The 15,000-nt window shown below is 42.2% G+C and overlaps 28 non-coding genes across 28 annotated transcripts; all 28 read right to left on the bottom strand.

Moving 5' to 3' along the window:
- Positions 1-41: 41 nt before the first annotated feature.
- trnar-ucu (transfer RNA arginine (anticodon UCU)) lies at positions 42-133 on the bottom strand. Its single transcript is given in 2 exon segments — positions 42-77; positions 97-133. It is a non-coding gene; the product is annotated as a tRNA-Arg (tRNA).
- Positions 134-533: 400 nt separating this feature from the next.
- On the bottom strand, positions 534-625 carry trnar-ucu (transfer RNA arginine (anticodon UCU)). Its single transcript is given in 2 exon segments — positions 534-569; positions 589-625. It is a non-coding gene; the product is annotated as a tRNA-Arg (tRNA).
- Positions 626-1,023: 398 nt separating this feature from the next.
- Positions 1,024-1,149, bottom strand: trnar-ccu (transfer RNA arginine (anticodon CCU)). The gene is made up of 2 exons: positions 1,113-1,149; positions 1,024-1,059 (listed from the first exon to the last, which is right to left on the bottom strand). It is a non-coding gene; the product is annotated as a tRNA-Arg (tRNA).
- Positions 1,150-2,039: 890 nt separating this feature from the next.
- On the bottom strand, positions 2,040-2,131 carry trnar-ucu (transfer RNA arginine (anticodon UCU)). The gene is given in 2 exon segments: positions 2,040-2,075; positions 2,095-2,131. It is a non-coding gene; the product is annotated as a tRNA-Arg (tRNA).
- Positions 2,132-2,531: 400 nt separating this feature from the next.
- trnar-ucu (transfer RNA arginine (anticodon UCU)) lies at positions 2,532-2,623 on the bottom strand. Its single transcript is given in 2 exon segments — positions 2,532-2,567; positions 2,587-2,623. It is a non-coding gene; the product is annotated as a tRNA-Arg (tRNA).
- Positions 2,624-3,021: 398 nt separating this feature from the next.
- Positions 3,022-3,147, bottom strand: trnar-ccu (transfer RNA arginine (anticodon CCU)). Its single transcript has 2 exons — positions 3,111-3,147; positions 3,022-3,057 (listed from the first exon to the last, which is right to left on the bottom strand). It is a non-coding gene; the product is annotated as a tRNA-Arg (tRNA).
- Positions 3,148-4,037: 890 nt separating this feature from the next.
- On the bottom strand, positions 4,038-4,129 carry trnar-ucu (transfer RNA arginine (anticodon UCU)). The gene is given in 2 exon segments: positions 4,038-4,073; positions 4,093-4,129. It is a non-coding gene; the product is annotated as a tRNA-Arg (tRNA).
- Positions 4,130-4,528: 399 nt separating this feature from the next.
- Positions 4,529-4,620, bottom strand: trnar-ucu (transfer RNA arginine (anticodon UCU)). Its single transcript is given in 2 exon segments — positions 4,529-4,564; positions 4,584-4,620. It is a non-coding gene; the product is annotated as a tRNA-Arg (tRNA).
- A 399-nt stretch (positions 4,621-5,019) lies between these two features.
- On the bottom strand, positions 5,020-5,111 carry trnar-ucu (transfer RNA arginine (anticodon UCU)). Its single transcript is given in 2 exon segments — positions 5,020-5,055; positions 5,075-5,111. It is a non-coding gene; the product is annotated as a tRNA-Arg (tRNA).
- A 398-nt stretch (positions 5,112-5,509) lies between these two features.
- Positions 5,510-5,635, bottom strand: trnar-ccu (transfer RNA arginine (anticodon CCU)). Its single transcript has 2 exons — positions 5,599-5,635; positions 5,510-5,545 (listed from the first exon to the last, which is right to left on the bottom strand). It is a non-coding gene; the product is annotated as a tRNA-Arg (tRNA).
- Positions 5,636-6,035: 400 nt separating this feature from the next.
- trnar-ucu (transfer RNA arginine (anticodon UCU)) lies at positions 6,036-6,127 on the bottom strand. Its single transcript is given in 2 exon segments — positions 6,036-6,071; positions 6,091-6,127. It is a non-coding gene; the product is annotated as a tRNA-Arg (tRNA).
- A 396-nt stretch (positions 6,128-6,523) lies between these two features.
- Positions 6,524-6,649, bottom strand: trnar-ccu (transfer RNA arginine (anticodon CCU)). Its single transcript has 2 exons — positions 6,613-6,649; positions 6,524-6,559 (listed from the first exon to the last, which is right to left on the bottom strand). It is a non-coding gene; the product is annotated as a tRNA-Arg (tRNA).
- Positions 6,650-7,048: 399 nt separating this feature from the next.
- Positions 7,049-7,174, bottom strand: trnar-ccu (transfer RNA arginine (anticodon CCU)). The gene is made up of 2 exons: positions 7,138-7,174; positions 7,049-7,084 (listed from the first exon to the last, which is right to left on the bottom strand). It is a non-coding gene; the product is annotated as a tRNA-Arg (tRNA).
- A 399-nt stretch (positions 7,175-7,573) lies between these two features.
- On the bottom strand, positions 7,574-7,665 carry trnar-ucu (transfer RNA arginine (anticodon UCU)). The gene is given in 2 exon segments: positions 7,574-7,609; positions 7,629-7,665. It is a non-coding gene; the product is annotated as a tRNA-Arg (tRNA).
- A 398-nt stretch (positions 7,666-8,063) lies between these two features.
- trnar-ucu (transfer RNA arginine (anticodon UCU)) lies at positions 8,064-8,155 on the bottom strand. Its single transcript is given in 2 exon segments — positions 8,064-8,099; positions 8,119-8,155. It is a non-coding gene; the product is annotated as a tRNA-Arg (tRNA).
- A 396-nt stretch (positions 8,156-8,551) lies between these two features.
- Positions 8,552-8,677, bottom strand: trnar-ccu (transfer RNA arginine (anticodon CCU)). Its single transcript has 2 exons — positions 8,641-8,677; positions 8,552-8,587 (listed from the first exon to the last, which is right to left on the bottom strand). It is a non-coding gene; the product is annotated as a tRNA-Arg (tRNA).
- Positions 8,678-9,076: 399 nt separating this feature from the next.
- On the bottom strand, positions 9,077-9,202 carry trnar-ccu (transfer RNA arginine (anticodon CCU)). The gene is made up of 2 exons: positions 9,166-9,202; positions 9,077-9,112 (listed from the first exon to the last, which is right to left on the bottom strand). It is a non-coding gene; the product is annotated as a tRNA-Arg (tRNA).
- Positions 9,203-9,601: 399 nt separating this feature from the next.
- On the bottom strand, positions 9,602-9,727 carry trnar-ccu (transfer RNA arginine (anticodon CCU)). The gene is made up of 2 exons: positions 9,691-9,727; positions 9,602-9,637 (listed from the first exon to the last, which is right to left on the bottom strand). It is a non-coding gene; the product is annotated as a tRNA-Arg (tRNA).
- A 397-nt stretch (positions 9,728-10,124) lies between these two features.
- Positions 10,125-10,250, bottom strand: trnar-ccu (transfer RNA arginine (anticodon CCU)). The gene is made up of 2 exons: positions 10,214-10,250; positions 10,125-10,160 (listed from the first exon to the last, which is right to left on the bottom strand). It is a non-coding gene; the product is annotated as a tRNA-Arg (tRNA).
- A 398-nt stretch (positions 10,251-10,648) lies between these two features.
- Positions 10,649-10,774, bottom strand: trnar-ccu (transfer RNA arginine (anticodon CCU)). Its single transcript has 2 exons — positions 10,738-10,774; positions 10,649-10,684 (listed from the first exon to the last, which is right to left on the bottom strand). It is a non-coding gene; the product is annotated as a tRNA-Arg (tRNA).
- Positions 10,775-11,173: 399 nt separating this feature from the next.
- On the bottom strand, positions 11,174-11,265 carry trnar-ucu (transfer RNA arginine (anticodon UCU)). Its single transcript is given in 2 exon segments — positions 11,174-11,209; positions 11,229-11,265. It is a non-coding gene; the product is annotated as a tRNA-Arg (tRNA).
- Positions 11,266-11,664: 399 nt separating this feature from the next.
- Positions 11,665-11,790, bottom strand: trnar-ccu (transfer RNA arginine (anticodon CCU)). The gene is made up of 2 exons: positions 11,754-11,790; positions 11,665-11,700 (listed from the first exon to the last, which is right to left on the bottom strand). It is a non-coding gene; the product is annotated as a tRNA-Arg (tRNA).
- Positions 11,791-12,188: 398 nt separating this feature from the next.
- On the bottom strand, positions 12,189-12,315 carry trnar-ccu (transfer RNA arginine (anticodon CCU)). The gene is made up of 2 exons: positions 12,279-12,315; positions 12,189-12,224 (listed from the first exon to the last, which is right to left on the bottom strand). It is a non-coding gene; the product is annotated as a tRNA-Arg (tRNA).
- A 398-nt stretch (positions 12,316-12,713) lies between these two features.
- trnar-ucu (transfer RNA arginine (anticodon UCU)) lies at positions 12,714-12,805 on the bottom strand. Its single transcript is given in 2 exon segments — positions 12,714-12,749; positions 12,769-12,805. It is a non-coding gene; the product is annotated as a tRNA-Arg (tRNA).
- A 398-nt stretch (positions 12,806-13,203) lies between these two features.
- Positions 13,204-13,295, bottom strand: trnar-ucu (transfer RNA arginine (anticodon UCU)). The gene is given in 2 exon segments: positions 13,204-13,239; positions 13,259-13,295. It is a non-coding gene; the product is annotated as a tRNA-Arg (tRNA).
- A 399-nt stretch (positions 13,296-13,694) lies between these two features.
- trnar-ccu (transfer RNA arginine (anticodon CCU)) lies at positions 13,695-13,820 on the bottom strand. The gene is made up of 2 exons: positions 13,784-13,820; positions 13,695-13,730 (listed from the first exon to the last, which is right to left on the bottom strand). It is a non-coding gene; the product is annotated as a tRNA-Arg (tRNA).
- Positions 13,821-14,217: 397 nt separating this feature from the next.
- On the bottom strand, positions 14,218-14,309 carry trnar-ucu (transfer RNA arginine (anticodon UCU)). Its single transcript is given in 2 exon segments — positions 14,218-14,253; positions 14,273-14,309. It is a non-coding gene; the product is annotated as a tRNA-Arg (tRNA).
- A 399-nt stretch (positions 14,310-14,708) lies between these two features.
- Positions 14,709-14,834, bottom strand: trnar-ccu (transfer RNA arginine (anticodon CCU)). The gene is made up of 2 exons: positions 14,798-14,834; positions 14,709-14,744 (listed from the first exon to the last, which is right to left on the bottom strand). It is a non-coding gene; the product is annotated as a tRNA-Arg (tRNA).
- Positions 14,835-15,000: the final 166 nt, after the last annotated feature.

Genomic DNA, 15,000 nt, shown 5'->3' with positions numbered 1-15,000 from the left:
TGGAGATTGTCATGTCTTCAAACCCTGGAGTTACTAAAGGGCGACTCTGGTGGGACTCGAACACACAACCTTTGAATTACATCTCAATTGCTCAACTAGAAGTCCAATGCGCTATCCATTGCGCCACAGAGCCTGTTGAAGACTGTGTTTGACCATTCCATCATAATGTTTATTGTGCAACAGACAGTACAGTGCCACAGGATCCTGTTTGGACAGGATAGGTCGTCTGTGAGGATTTATCTGTGGTCAGACAACAATATTTGTGTCCACACAGACTTGGAAAAAAATCAACAAGACACTGGGATTAAATATTTGGCAATCTACAATTGATAATTGTGTGGGACTGGAACACACAATCTTTAAACTCCATCTCATGCTCAACTAGACATGCAACATGCTATCAATTGTACCATCGAGCCTTTTGGGCTGGGTTTATTGTGTGAAATGCTGCAATGTCAACTAACCTTTAGATAAGAGGTACAACTACCAGAATGGAGATTATCATGTCTTCAAACCCTGGAGTTACTAAAGGACGACTCTGGTGGGACTCGAACCCACAACCTTTGAATTACATCTCAAGTGCTCAACTAGAAGTCCAATGCGCTATCCATTGCGCCACAGAGCCTGTTGAAGACTGTGTTTGACCATTGCATCATAATGTTTATTGTGCAACAGACAGTACAGTACCACAGGATCCTGTGTGGACAGGATAGGCCGTCTGTGAGGATTTCTATGTGGACAGACGCAATATTTGTGTCCACACAGACTTGGAAACAAAAATCCACGGACTGGGATCAAATATTTGGCAATCTACAATTGTTAGTTGGTTGGGACTGGAACACACAACCTTTAAACTCCATCTCATGCTCAACTAGACATGCAACATGCTATCAATTGTACCATCCAGCCTTTTGGGCTGGGTTTATTGTGTGAAATGCTGCAATGTCAACTAACCTTTAGATAAGAGGTACAACTAACAGAATGGAGATTATCATGTCTTCAAACCCTGGAGTTACTAAAGGACGACTCTAGTGGGACTCGAACCCACAACTTTTGAATTACATCGCAAGTGCTCAACTAGAACCTTTAGAATTACATCGCAACTTTTCAACTAGGAGTCCAATGCGCTATCCATTGCGCCACAGAGCCTGTTGAAGACTGTGTTTGACCATTGCATCATAATGTTTATTGTGCAACAGACGGTACAGTACCACAGGATCCTGTGTGGAAAGGATAGGCCGTCTGTGAGGATTTCTATGTGGACAGACACAATATTTGTGTCCACACAGACTTGGAAAAAAAAATCAACGGACTGGGATCAAATATTTGGCAATCTACAATTGTTAGTTGGGTGGGACTGGAACACACAACCTTTAAACTCCATCTCATGCTCAACTAGACATGCAACATGCTATCAATTGTACCATCCAGCCTTTTGGGCTGGGTTTATTGTGTGAAATGCTGCAATGTCAACTAACCTTTAGATAAGAGGTACAACTACCAGAATAGAGATTATCATGTCTTCAAACCCTGGAGTTACTAAAGAACAACTCTGGTGGGACTCAAACCCACAACCTTTGAATTACATCTCAAGTGCTCAACTAGAAGTCCAATGCGCTATCCATTGCACCACAGAGCCTGTTGAAGACTGTGTTTGACCATTGCATCATAATGTTTATTGTGCAACAGACAGTACAGTACCACAGGATCCTGTGGGGACAGGATAGGTCGTCTGTGAGGATTTATCTGTGGTCAGACAACAATATTTGTGTCCACACAGACTTGGAAAAAAATCAACAAGACACTGGGATTAAATATTTGGCAATCTACAATTGATAGCTGGGTGGGACTGGAACACACAACCTTTAAACTCCATCTCATGCTCAACTAGACATGCAACATGCTATCAATTGTACCATCCAGCCTTTTGGGCTGGGTTTATTGTGTGAAATGCTGCAATGTCAACTAACCTTTAGATAAGAGGTACAACTACCAGAATGGAGATTGTCATGTCTTCAAACCCTGGAGTTACTAAAGGGCGACTCTGGTGGGACTCGAACACACAACCTTTGAATTACATCTCAATTGCTCAACTAGAAGTCCAATGCGCTATCCATTGCGCCACAGAGCCTGTTGAAGACTGTGTTTGACCATTCCATCATAATGTTTATTGTGCAACAGACAGTACAGTGCCACAGGATCCTGTTTGGACAGGATAGGTCGTCTGTGAGGATTTATCTGTGGTCAGACAACAATATTTGTGTCCACACAGACTTGGAAAAAAATCAACAAGACACTGGGATTAAATATTTGGCAATCTACAATTGATAATTGGGTGGGACTGGAACACACAATCTTTAAACTCCATCTCATGCTCAACTAGACATGCAACATGCTATCAATTGTACCATCCAGCCTTTTGGGCTGGGTTTATTGTGTGAAATGCTGCAATGTCAACTAACCTTTAGATAAGAGGTACAACTACCAGAATGGAGATTATCATGTCTTCAAACCCTAGAGTTACTAAAGGACGACTCTGGTGGGACTCGAACCCACAACCTTTGAATTACATCTCAAGTGCTCAACTAGAAGTCCAATGCGCTATCCATTGCGCCACAGAGCCTGTTGAAGACTGTGTTTGACCATTGCATCATAATGTTTATTGTGCAACAGACAGTACAGTACCACAGGATCCTGTGTGGACAGGATAGGCCGTCTGTGAGGATTTCTATGTGGACAGACGCAATATTTGTGTCCACACAGACTTGGAAACAAAAATCCACGGACTGGGATCAAATATTTGGCAATCTACAATTGTTAGTTGGTTGGGACTGGAACACACAACCTTTAAACTCCATCTCATGCTCAACTAGACATGCAACATGCTATCAATTGTACCATCCAGCCTTTTGGGCTGGGTTTATTGTGTGAAATGCTGCAATGTCAACTAACCTTTAGATAAGAGGTACAACTAACAGAATGGAGATTATCATGTCTTCAAACCCTGGAGTTACTAAAGGACGACTCTAGTGGGACTCGAACCCACAACTTTTGAATTACATCGCAAGTGCTCAACTAGAACCTTTAGAATTACATCGCAACTTTTCAACTAGGAGTCCAATGCGCTATCCATTGCGCCACAGAGCCTGTTGAAGACTGTGTTTGACCATTGCATCATAATGTTTATTGTGCAACAGACGGTACAGTACCACAGGATCCTGTGTGGACAGGATAGGCCGTCTGTGAGGATTTCTATGTGGACAGACACAATATTTGTGTCCACACAGACTTGGAAAAAAAAATCAACGGACTGGGATTAAATATTTGGCAATCTACAATTGTTAGTTGGGTGGGACTGGAACACAAAACCTTTAAACTCCATCTCATGCTCAACTAGACATGCAACATTCTATCAATTGTACCATCCAGCCTTTTGGGCTGGGTTTATTGTGTGAAATGCTGCAATGTCAACTAACCTTTAGATAAGAGGTACAACTACCAGAATGGAGATTATCATGTCTTCAAACCCTGGAGTTACTAAAGGACGACTCTGGTGGGACTCCAACCCACAACCTTTGAATTACATCTCAAGTGCTCAACCAGAATTCCAATGCGCTATCCATTGCGCCACAGAGCCTGTTGAAGACTGTGTTTGACCATTCCATCATAATGTTTATTGTGCAACAGACAGTACAGAGACCACAGGTGCCTGTGTGGACAGGATAGGCCGTCTGTGAGGATTTCTATGTGGACAGACACAATATTTGTGTCCACACAGACTTGGAAAAAAATCAACAAGACACTGGGATTAAATATTTGGTAATCTACAATTGATAATTGGGTGGGACTGGAACACACAATCTTTAAACTCCATCTCATGCTCAACTAGACATGCAACATGCTATCAATTGTACCATCCAGCCTTTTGGGCTGGGTTTATTGTGTGAAATGCTGCAATGTCAACTAACCTTTAGATAAGAGGTACAACTACCAGAATGGAGATTATCATGTCTTCAAACCCTGGAGTTACTAAAGGACGACTCTGGTGGGACTCGAAACCACAACCTTTGAATTACATCTCAAGTGCTCAACTAGAAGTCCAATGCGCTATCCATTGCGCCACAGAGCCTGTTGAAGACTGTGTTTGACCATTGCATCATAATGTTTATTGTTCAACAGACAGTACAGTACCACAGGATCCTGTGTGGACAGGATAGGTCGTCTGTGAGGATTTATTTGTGGTCAGACAACAATATTTGTGTCCACACAGACTTGGAAAAAAATCAACAAGACACTGGGATTAAATATTTGGCAATCTACAATTGATAGTTGGGTGGGACTGGAACACACAATCTTTAAACTCCATCTCATGCTCAACTAGACATGCAACATGCTATTATTGTACCATCCAGCCTTTTGGGCTGGGTTTATTGTGTGAAATGCTGCAATGTCAACTAACCTTTAGATAAGAGGTACAACTACCAGAATGGAGATTATCATGTCTTCAAACCCTGGAGTTACTAAAGGACGACTCTGGTGGGATTCGAACCCACAACCTTTGAATTACATCTCAAGTGCTCCACTAGAAGTCCAATGCGCTATCCATTGCGCCACAGAGCCTGTTGAAGACTGTGTTTGACCATTGCATCATAATGTTTATTGTGCAACAGACAGTACAGTACCACAGGATCCTGTGTGGACAGGATAGGTCGTCTGTGAGGATTTATTTGTGGTCAGACAACAATATTTGTGTCCACACAGACTTGGAAAAAAATCAACAAGACACTGGGATTAAATATTTGGCAATCTACAATTGATAGTTGGGTGGGACTGGAACACACAATCTTTAAACTCCATCTCATGCTCAACTAGACATGCAACATGCTATTATTGTACCATCCAGCCTTTTGGGCTGGGTTTATTGTGTGAAATGCTGCAATGTCAACTAACCTTTAGATAAGAGGTACAACTACCAGAATGGAGATTATCATGTCTTCAAACCCTGGAGTTACTAAAGGACGACTCTGGTGGGACTCGAACCCACAACCTTTGAATTACATCTCAAGTGCTCAACTAGAAGTCCAATGCGCTATCCATTGCGCCACAGAGCCTGTTGAAGGCTGTGTTTGACCATTGCATCATAATGTTTATTGTGCAACAGACAGTACAGTACCACAGGATCCTGTGTGGACAGGATAGGCCGTTTGTGAGGATTTCTATGTGGACAGACACAATATTTGTGTCCACACAGACTTGGAAACCAAAATCAACGGACTGGGATCAAATATTTGACAATCTACAATTGTTAGTTGGGTGGGACTGGAACACACAACCTTTAAACTCCATCTCATGCTCAACTAGACATGCAACATGCTATCAATTGTACCATCGAGCCTTTTGGGCTGGGTTTATTATGTGAAATGCTGCAATGTCAACTAACCTTTAGATAAGATGTACAACTACCAGAATGGAGATTATCATGTCTTCAAACCCTGGAGTTACTAAAGGACGACTCTGGTGGGACTCGAACCCACAACCTTTGAATTACATCTCAAGTGCTCAACTAGAACCTTTAGAATTACATCGCAACTTTTCAACTAGGAGTCCAATGCGCTATCCATTGCGCCACAGAGCCTATTGAAGACTGTGTTTGACCATTGCATCATAATGTTTATTGTGCAACAGACAGTACAGTACCACAGGATCCTGTGTGGACAGGATAGGTCGTCTGTGAGGATTTATCTGTGGTCAGACAACAATATTTGTGTCCACACAGACTTGGAAAAAAATCAACAAGACACTGGGATTAAATATTTGGCAATCTACAATTGATAGTTGGGTGGGACTGGAACACACAACCTTTAAACTCCATCTCATGCTCAACTAGACATGCAACATGCTATCAATTGTACCATCCAGCCTTTTGGGCTGGGTTTATTGTGTGAAATGCTGCAATGTCAACTAACCTTTAGATAACAGGTACAACTACCAGAATGGAGATTATCATGTCTTCAAACCCTGGAGTTACTAAAGTACGACTCTGGTGGGACTCGAACCCACAACCTTTGAATTACATCTCAAGTGCTCAACTAGAAGTGCAATGCGCTATCCATTGCGCCACAGAGCCTGTTGAAGACTGTGTTTGACCATTCCATCATAATGTTTATTGTGCAACAGACAGTACAAGACCACAGGTTCCTGTGTGGACAGGATAGGCCGTCTGTGAGGATTTCTATGTGGACAGACACAATATTTGTGTCCACACAGACTTGGAAAAAAATTAACGGACTGGGATTAAATATTTGGCAATCTACAATTGTTAGTTGGTTGGGACTGGAACATACAACCTTTAAACTCCATCTCATGCTCAACTAGACATGCAACATGCTATCAATTGTACCATCCAGCCTTTTGGGCTGCGTTTATTGTGTGAAATGCTGCAATGTCAACTAACCTTTAGATAAGAGGTACAACTACCAGAATGGAGATTATCATGTCTTCAAACCCTGGAGTTACTAAAGGACGACTCTGGTGGGACTCGAACCCACAACCTTTGAATTACATCTCAAGTGCTCAACTAGAACCTTTAGAATTACATCGCAACTTTTCAACTAGGAGTCCAATGCGCTATCCATTGCGCCACAGAGCCTGTTGAAGACTGTGTTTGACCATTGCATCATAATGTTTATTGTGCAACAGACAGTACAGAGACCACAGGTGCCTGTGTGGACAGGATAGGCCGTCTGTGAGGATTTCTATGTGGACAGACACAATATTTGTGTCCACACAGACTTGGAAAAAAAAATCAATGGACTGGGATTAAATATTTGGCAATCTACAATTGTTAGTTGGGTGGGACTGGAACACACAACCTTTAAACTCCATCTCATGCTCAACTAGACATGCAACATGCTATCAATTGTACCATCCAGCCTTTTGGGCTGGGTTTATTGTGTGAAATGCTGCAATGTCAACTAACCTTTAGATAAGAGGTACAACTACCAGAATGGAGATTATCATGTCTTCAAACCCTGGAGTTACTAAAGGACGACTCTGGTGGGACTCGAACCCACAACCTTTGAATTACATCTCAAGTGCTCAACTAGAACCTTTAGAATTACATCGCAACTTTTCAACTAGGAGTCCAATGCGCTATCCATTGCGCCACAGAGCCTGTTGAAGACTGTGTTTGACCATTGCATCATAATGTTTATTGTGCAACAGACAGTACAGAGACCACAGGTGCCTGTGTGGACAGGATAGGCCGTCTGTGAGGATTTCTATGTGGACAGACACAATATTTGTGTCCACACAGACTTGGAAAAAAAAATCAACGGACTGGGATTAAATATTTGGCAATCTACAATTGTTAGTTGGGTGGGACTGGAACACACAACCTTTAAACTCCATCTCATGCTCAACTAGACATGCAACATGCTATCAATTGTACCATCCAGCCTTTTGGGCTGGGTTTATTGTGTGAAATGCTGCAATGTCAACTAACCTTTAGATAAGAGGTACAACTACCAGAATGGAGATTATCATGTCTTCAAACCCTGGAGTTACTAAAGGACGACTCTGGTGGGACTCGAACCCACAACCTTTGAATTACATCTCAAGTGCTCAACTAGAAGTCCAATGCGCTATCCATTGCGCCACAGAGCCTGTTGAAGACTGTGTTTGACCATTGCATCATAATGTTTATTGTGCAACAGACAGTACAGTACCACAGGATCCTGTGTGGACAGGATAGGCCGTCTGTGAGGATTTCTATGTGGACAGACACAATATTTGTGTCCACACAGACTTGGAAAAAAAAATCAACGGACTGGGATCAAATATCTGGCAATATACAATTGTTAGTTGGTTGGGACTGGAACACACAACCTTTAAACTCCATCTCATGCTCAACTAGACATGCAACATGCTATCAATTGTACCATCCAGCCTTTTGGGCTGGGTTTATTGTGTGAAATGCTGCAATGTCAACTAACCTTTAGATAACAGGTACAACTACCAGAATGGAGATTATCATGTCTTCAAACCCTGGAGTTACTAAAGTACGACTCTGGTGGGACTCGAACCCACAACCTTTGAATTACATCTCAAGTGCTCAACTAGAAGTGCAATGCGCTATCCATTGCGCCACAGAGCCTGTTGAAGACTGTGTTTGACCATTCCATCATAATGTTTATTGTGCAACAGACAGTACAAGACCACAGGTTCCTGTGTGGACAGGATAGGCCGTCTGTGAGGATTTCTATGTGGACAGACACAATATTTGTGTCCACACAGACTTGGAAAAAAATTAACGGACTGGGATTAAATATTTGGCAATCTACAATTGTTAGTTGGTTGGGACTGGAACATACAACCTTTAAACTCCATCTCATGCTCAACTAGACATGCAACATGCTATCAATTGTACCATCCAGCCTTTTGGGCTGCGTTTATTGTGTGAAATGCTGCAATGTCAACTAACCTTTAGATAAGAGGTACAACTACCAGAATGGAGATTATCATGTCTTCAAACCCTGGAGTTACTAAAGGACGACTCTGGTGGGACTCGAACCCACAACCTTTGAATTACATCTCAAGTGCTCAACTAGAACCTTTAGAATTACATCGCAACTTTTCAACTAGGAGTCCAATGCGCTATCCATTGCGCCACAGAGCCTGTTGAAGACTGTGTTTGACCATTGCATCATAATGTTTATTGTGCAACAGACAGTACAGAGACCACAGGTGCCTGTGTGGACAGGATAGGCCGTCTGTGAGGATTTCTATGTGGACAGACACAATATTTGTGTCCACACAGACTTGGAAAAAAAAATCAATGGACTGGGATTAAATATTTGGCAATCTACAATTGTTAGTTGGGTGGGACTGGAACACACAACCTTTAAACTCCATCTCATGCTCAACTAGACATGCAACATGCTATCAATTGTACCATCCAGCCTTTTGGGCTGGGTTTATTGTGTGAAATGCTGCAATGTCAACTAACCTTTAGATAAGAGGTACAACTACCAGAATGGAGATTATCATGTCTTCAAACCCTGGAGTTACTAAAGGACGACTCTGGTGGGACTCGAACCCACAACCTTTGAATTACATCTCAAGTGCTCAACTAGAACCTTTAGAATTACATCGCAACTTTTCAACTAGGAGTCCAATGCGCTATCCATTGCGCCACAGAGCCTGTTGAAGACTGTGTTTGACCATTGCATCATAATGTTTATTGTGCAACAGACAGTACAGAGACCACAGGTGCCTGTGTGGACAGGATAGGCCGTCTGTGAGGATTTCTATGTGGACAGACACAATATTTGTGTCCACACAGACTTGGAAAAAAAAATCAACGGACTGGGATTAAATATTTGGCAATCTACAATTGTTAGTTGGGTGGGACTGGAACACACAACCTTTAAACTCCATCTCATGCTCAACTAGACATGCAACATGCTATCAATTGTACCATCCAGCCTTTTGGGCTGGGTTTATTGTGTGAAATGCTGCAATGTCAACTAACCTTTAGATAAGAGGTACAACTACCAGAATGGAGATTATCATGTCTTCAAACCCTGGAGTTACTAAAGGACGACTCTGGTGGGACTCGAACCCACAACCTTTGAATTACATCTCAAGTGCTCAACTAGAACCTTTAGAATTACATCGCAACTTTTCAACTAGGAGTCCAATGCGCTATCCATTGCGCCACAGAGCCTGTTGAAGACTGTGTTTGACCATTGCATCATAATGTTTATTGTGCAACAGACAGTACAGTACCACAGGATCCTGTGTGGACAGGATAGGCCGTCTGTGAGGATTTCTATGTGGACAGACACAATATTTGTGTCCACACAGACTTGGAAAAAAAATCAACGGACTAGGATTAAATATTTGGCAATCTACAATTGTTAGTTGGGTGGGACTGGAACACACAACCTTTAAACTCCATCTCATGCTCAACTAGACATGCAACATGCTATCAATTGTACCATCCAGCCTTTTGGGCTGGGTTTATTGTGTGAAATGCTGCAATGTCAACTAACCTTTAGATAAGAGGTACAACTACCAGAATGGAGATTATCATGTCTTCAAACCCTGGAGTTACTAAAGGACGACTCTGGTGGGACTCGAACCCACAACCTTTGAATTACATCTCAAGTGCTCAACTAGAACCTTTAGAATTACATCGCAACTTTTCAACTAGGAGTCCAATGCGCTATCCATTGCGCCACAGAGCCTGTTGAAGACTGTGTTTGACCATTGCATCATAATGTTTATTGTGCAACAGACAGTACAGTACCACAGGATCCTGTGTGGACAGGATAGGCCGTCTGTGAGGATTTCTATGTGGACAGACACAATATTTGTGTCCACACAGACTTGGAAAAAAAAATCAACGGACTGGGATTAAATATTTGGCAATCTACAATTGTTAGTTGGGTGGGACTGGAACACACAACCTTTAAACTCCATCTCATGCTCAACTAGACATGCAACATGCTATCAATTGTACCATCCAGCCTTTTGGGCTGGGTTTATTGTGTGAAATGCTGCAATGTCAACTAACCTTTAGATAAGAGGTACAACTACCAGAATGGAGATTATCATGTCTTCAAACCCTGGAGTTACTAAAGGACGACTCTGGTGGGACTCGAACCCACAACCTTTGAATTACATCTCAAGTGCTCAACTAGAACCTTTAGAATTACATCGCAACTTTTCAACTAGGAGTCCAATGCGCTATCCATTGCGCCACAGAGCCTGTTGAAGACTGTGTTTGACCATTGCATCATAATGTTTATTGTGCAACAGACAGTACAGAGACCACAGGTGCCTGTGTGGACAGGATAGGCCGTCTGTGAGGATTTCTATGTGGACAGACACAATATTTGTGTCCACACAGACTTGGAAAAAAAAATCAACGGACTGGGATTAAATATTTGGCAATCTACAATTGTTAGTTGGGTGGGACTGGAACACACAACCTTTAAACTCCATCTCATGCTCAACTAGACATGCAACATGCTATCAATTGTACCATCCAGCCTTTTGGGCTGGGTTTATTGTGTGAAATGCTGCAATGTCAACTAACCTTTAGATAAGAGGTACAACTACCAGAATGGAGATTATCATGTCTTCAAACCCTGGAGTTACTAAAGGACGACTCTGGTGGGACTCGAACCCACAACCTTTGAATTACATCTCAAGTGCTCAACTAGAAGTCCAATGCGCTATCCATTGCGCCACAGAGCCTGTTGAAGACTGTGTTTGACCATTGCATCATAATGTTTATTGTGCAACAGACAGTACAGAGACCACAGGTGCCTGTGTGGACAGGATAGGCCGTCTGTGAGGATTTCTATGTGGACAGACACAATATTTGTGTCCACACAGACTTGGAAAAAAAAATCAACGGACTGGGATTAAATATTTGGCAATCTACAATTGTTAGTTGGGTGGGACTGGAACACACAACCTTTAAACTCCATCTCATGCTCAACTAGACATGCAACATGCTATCAATTGTAACATCCACCCTTTTGGGCTGGGTTTATTGTGTGAAATGCTGCAATGTCAACTAACCTTTAGATAAGAGGTACAACTACCAGAATGGAGATTATCATGTCTTCAAACCCTGGAGTTACTAAAGGACGACTCTGGTGGGACTCGAGCCCACAACCTTTGAATTACATCTCAAGTGCTCAACTAGAACCTTTAGAATTACATCGCAACTTTTCAACTAGGAGTCCAATGCGCTATCCATTGCGCCACAGAGCCTGTTGAAGACTGTGTTTGACCATTGCATCATAATGTTTATTGTGCAACAGACAGTACAGAGACCACAGGTGCCTGTGTGGACAGGATAGGCCGTCTGTGAGGATTTCTATGTGGACAGACACAATATTTGTGTCCACACAGACTTGGAAAAAAAATCAACGGACTGGGATTAAATATTTGGCAATCTACAATTGTTAGTTGGGTGGGACTGGAACACACAACCTTTAAACTCCATCTCATGCTCAACTAGACATGCAACATGCTATCAATTGTACCATCCAGCCTTTTGGGCTAGGTTTATTGTGTGAAATGCTGCAATGTCAACTAACCTTTAGATAAGAGGTACAACTACCAGAATGGAGATTATCATGTCTTCAAACCCTGGAATTACTAAAGGACGACTCTGGTGGGACTCGAACCCACAACCTTTGAATTACATCTCAAGTGCTCAACTAGAACCTTTAGAATTACATCGCAACTTTTACAACTAGGAGTCCAATGCGCTATCCATTGCGCCACAGAGCCTGTTGAAGACTGTGTTTGACCATTGCATCATAATGTTTATTGTGCAACAGACAGTACAGTACCACAGGATCCTGTGTGGACAGGATAGGCCGTCTGTGAGGATTTCTATGTGGACAGACACAATATTTGTGTCCACACAGACTTGGAAAAAAAAATCAACGGACTGGGATCAAATATTTGGCAATCTACAATTGTTAGTTGGGTGGGACTGGAACACACAACATTTAAACTCCATCTCATGCTCAACTAGACATGCAACATGCTATCAATTGTACCATCCAGCCTTTTGGGCTGGGTTTATTGTGTGAAATGCTGCAATGTCAACTAACCTTTAGATAAGAGGTACAACTACCAGAATGGAGATTATCATGTCTTCAAACCCTGGAGTTACTAAAGGACGACTCTGGTGGGACTCGAACCCACAACCTTTGAATTACATCTCAAGTGCTCAACTAGAAGTCCAATGCGCTATCCATTGCGCCACAGAGCCTGTTGAAGACTGTGTTTGACCATTGCATCATAATGTTTATTGTGCAACAGACAGTACAGTACCACAGGATCCTGTGTGGACAGGATAGGCCGTCTGTGAGGATTTCTATGTGGACAGACACAATATTTGTGTCCACACAGACTTGGAAAAAAAAATCAACGGACTGGGATCAAATATCTGGCAATATACAATTGTTAGTTGGTTGGGACTGGAACACACAACCTTTAAACTCCATCTCATGCTCAACTAGACATGCAACATGCTATCAATTGTACCATCCAGCCTTTTGGGCTGGGTTTATTGTGTGAAATGCTGCAATGTCAACTAACCTTTAGATAACAGGTACAACTAACAGAATGGAGATTATCATGTCTTCAAACCCTGGAGTTACTAAAGGACGACTCTGGTGGGACTCGAACCCACAACCTTTGAATTACATCTCAAGTGCTCAACTAGAAGTCCAATGTGCTATCCATTGCGCCACAGAGCCTGTTGAAGACTGTGTTTGACCATTGCATCATAATGTTTATTGTGCAACAGACAGTACAGAGACCACAGGTGCCTGTGTGGACAGGATAGGCCGTCTGTGAGGATTTCTATGTGGACAGACACAATATTTGTGTCCACACAGACTTGGAAAAAAAAATCAACGGACTGGGATTAAATATTTGGCAATCTACAATTGTTAGTTGGGTGGGACTGGAACACACAACCTTTAAACTCCATCTCATGCTCAACTAGACATGCAACATGCTATCAATTGTACCATCCAGCCTTTTGGGCTGGGTTTATTGTGTGAAATGCTGCAATGTCAACTAACCTTTAGATAAGAGGTACAACTACCAGAATGGAGATTATCATGTCTTCAAACCCTGGAGTTACTAAAGGACGACTCTGGTGGGACTCGAACCCACAACCTTTGAATTACATCTCAAGTGCTCAACTAGAACCTTTAGAATTACATCGCAACTTTTCAACTAGGAGTCCAATGCGCTATCCATTGCGCCACAGAGCCTGTTGAAGACTGTGTTTGACCATTGCATCATAATGTTTATTGTGCAACAGACAGTACAGTACCACAGGATCCTGTGTGGACAGGATAGGCCGTCTGTGAGGATTTCTATGTGGACAGACACAATATTTGTGTCCACACAGACTTGGAAAAAAAATCAACGGACTGGGATTAAATATTTGGCAATCTACAATTGTTAGTTGGGTGGGACTGGAACACACAACCTTTAAACTCCATCTCATGCTCAACTAGACATGCAACATGCTATCAATTGTACCATCCAGCCTTTTGGGCTGGGTTTATTGTGTGAAATGCTGAAATGTCAACTAACCTTTAGATAACAGGTACAACTAACAGAATGGAGATTATCATGTCTTCAAACCCTGGAGTTACTAAAGGACGACTCTGGTGGGACTCGAACCCACAACCTTTGAATTACATCTCAAGTGCTCAACTAGAAGTCCAATGCGCTATCCATTGCGCCACAGAGCCTGTTGAAGACTGTGTTTGACCATTGCATCATAATGTTTATTGTGCAACAGACAGTACAGAGACCACAGGTGCCTGTGTGGACAGGATAGGCCGTCTGTGAGGATTTCTATGTGGACAGACACAATATTTGTGTCCACACAGACTTGGAAAAAAAAATCAACGGACTGGGATTAAATATTTGGCAATCTACAATTGTTAGTTGGGTGGGACTGGAACACACAACCTTTAAACTCCATCTCATGCTCAACTAGACATGCAACATGCTATCAATTGTAACATCCACCCTTTTGGGCTGGGTTTATTGTGTGAAATGCTGCAATGTCAACTAACCTTTAGATAAGAGGTACAACTACCAGAATGGAGATTATCATGTCTTCAAACCCTGGAGTTACTAAAGGACGACTCTGGTGGGACTCGAACCCACAACCTTTGAATTACATCTCAAGTGCTCAACTAGAACCTTTAGAATTACATCGCAACTTTTCAACTAGGAGTCCAATGCGCTATCCATTGCGCCACAGAGCCTGTTGAAGACTGTGTTTGACCATTGCATCATAATGTTTATTGTGCAACAGACAGTACAGTACCACAGGATCCTGTGTGGACAGGATAGGTCGTCTGTGAGGATTTATCTGTGGTCAGACAACAATATTTGTGTCCACACAGACTTGGAAAAAAATCAACAAGACAC

Source organism: Cololabis saira, chromosome 11 (assembly GCF_033807715.1).
Source record: "Cololabis saira isolate AMF1-May2022 chromosome 11, fColSai1.1, whole genome shotgun sequence".
Classification (NCBI taxonomy): domain Eukaryota; kingdom Metazoa; phylum Chordata; class Actinopteri; order Beloniformes; family Belonidae; genus Cololabis; species Cololabis saira.
This window is presented reverse-complemented; position numbering and strand designations above follow the sequence as displayed.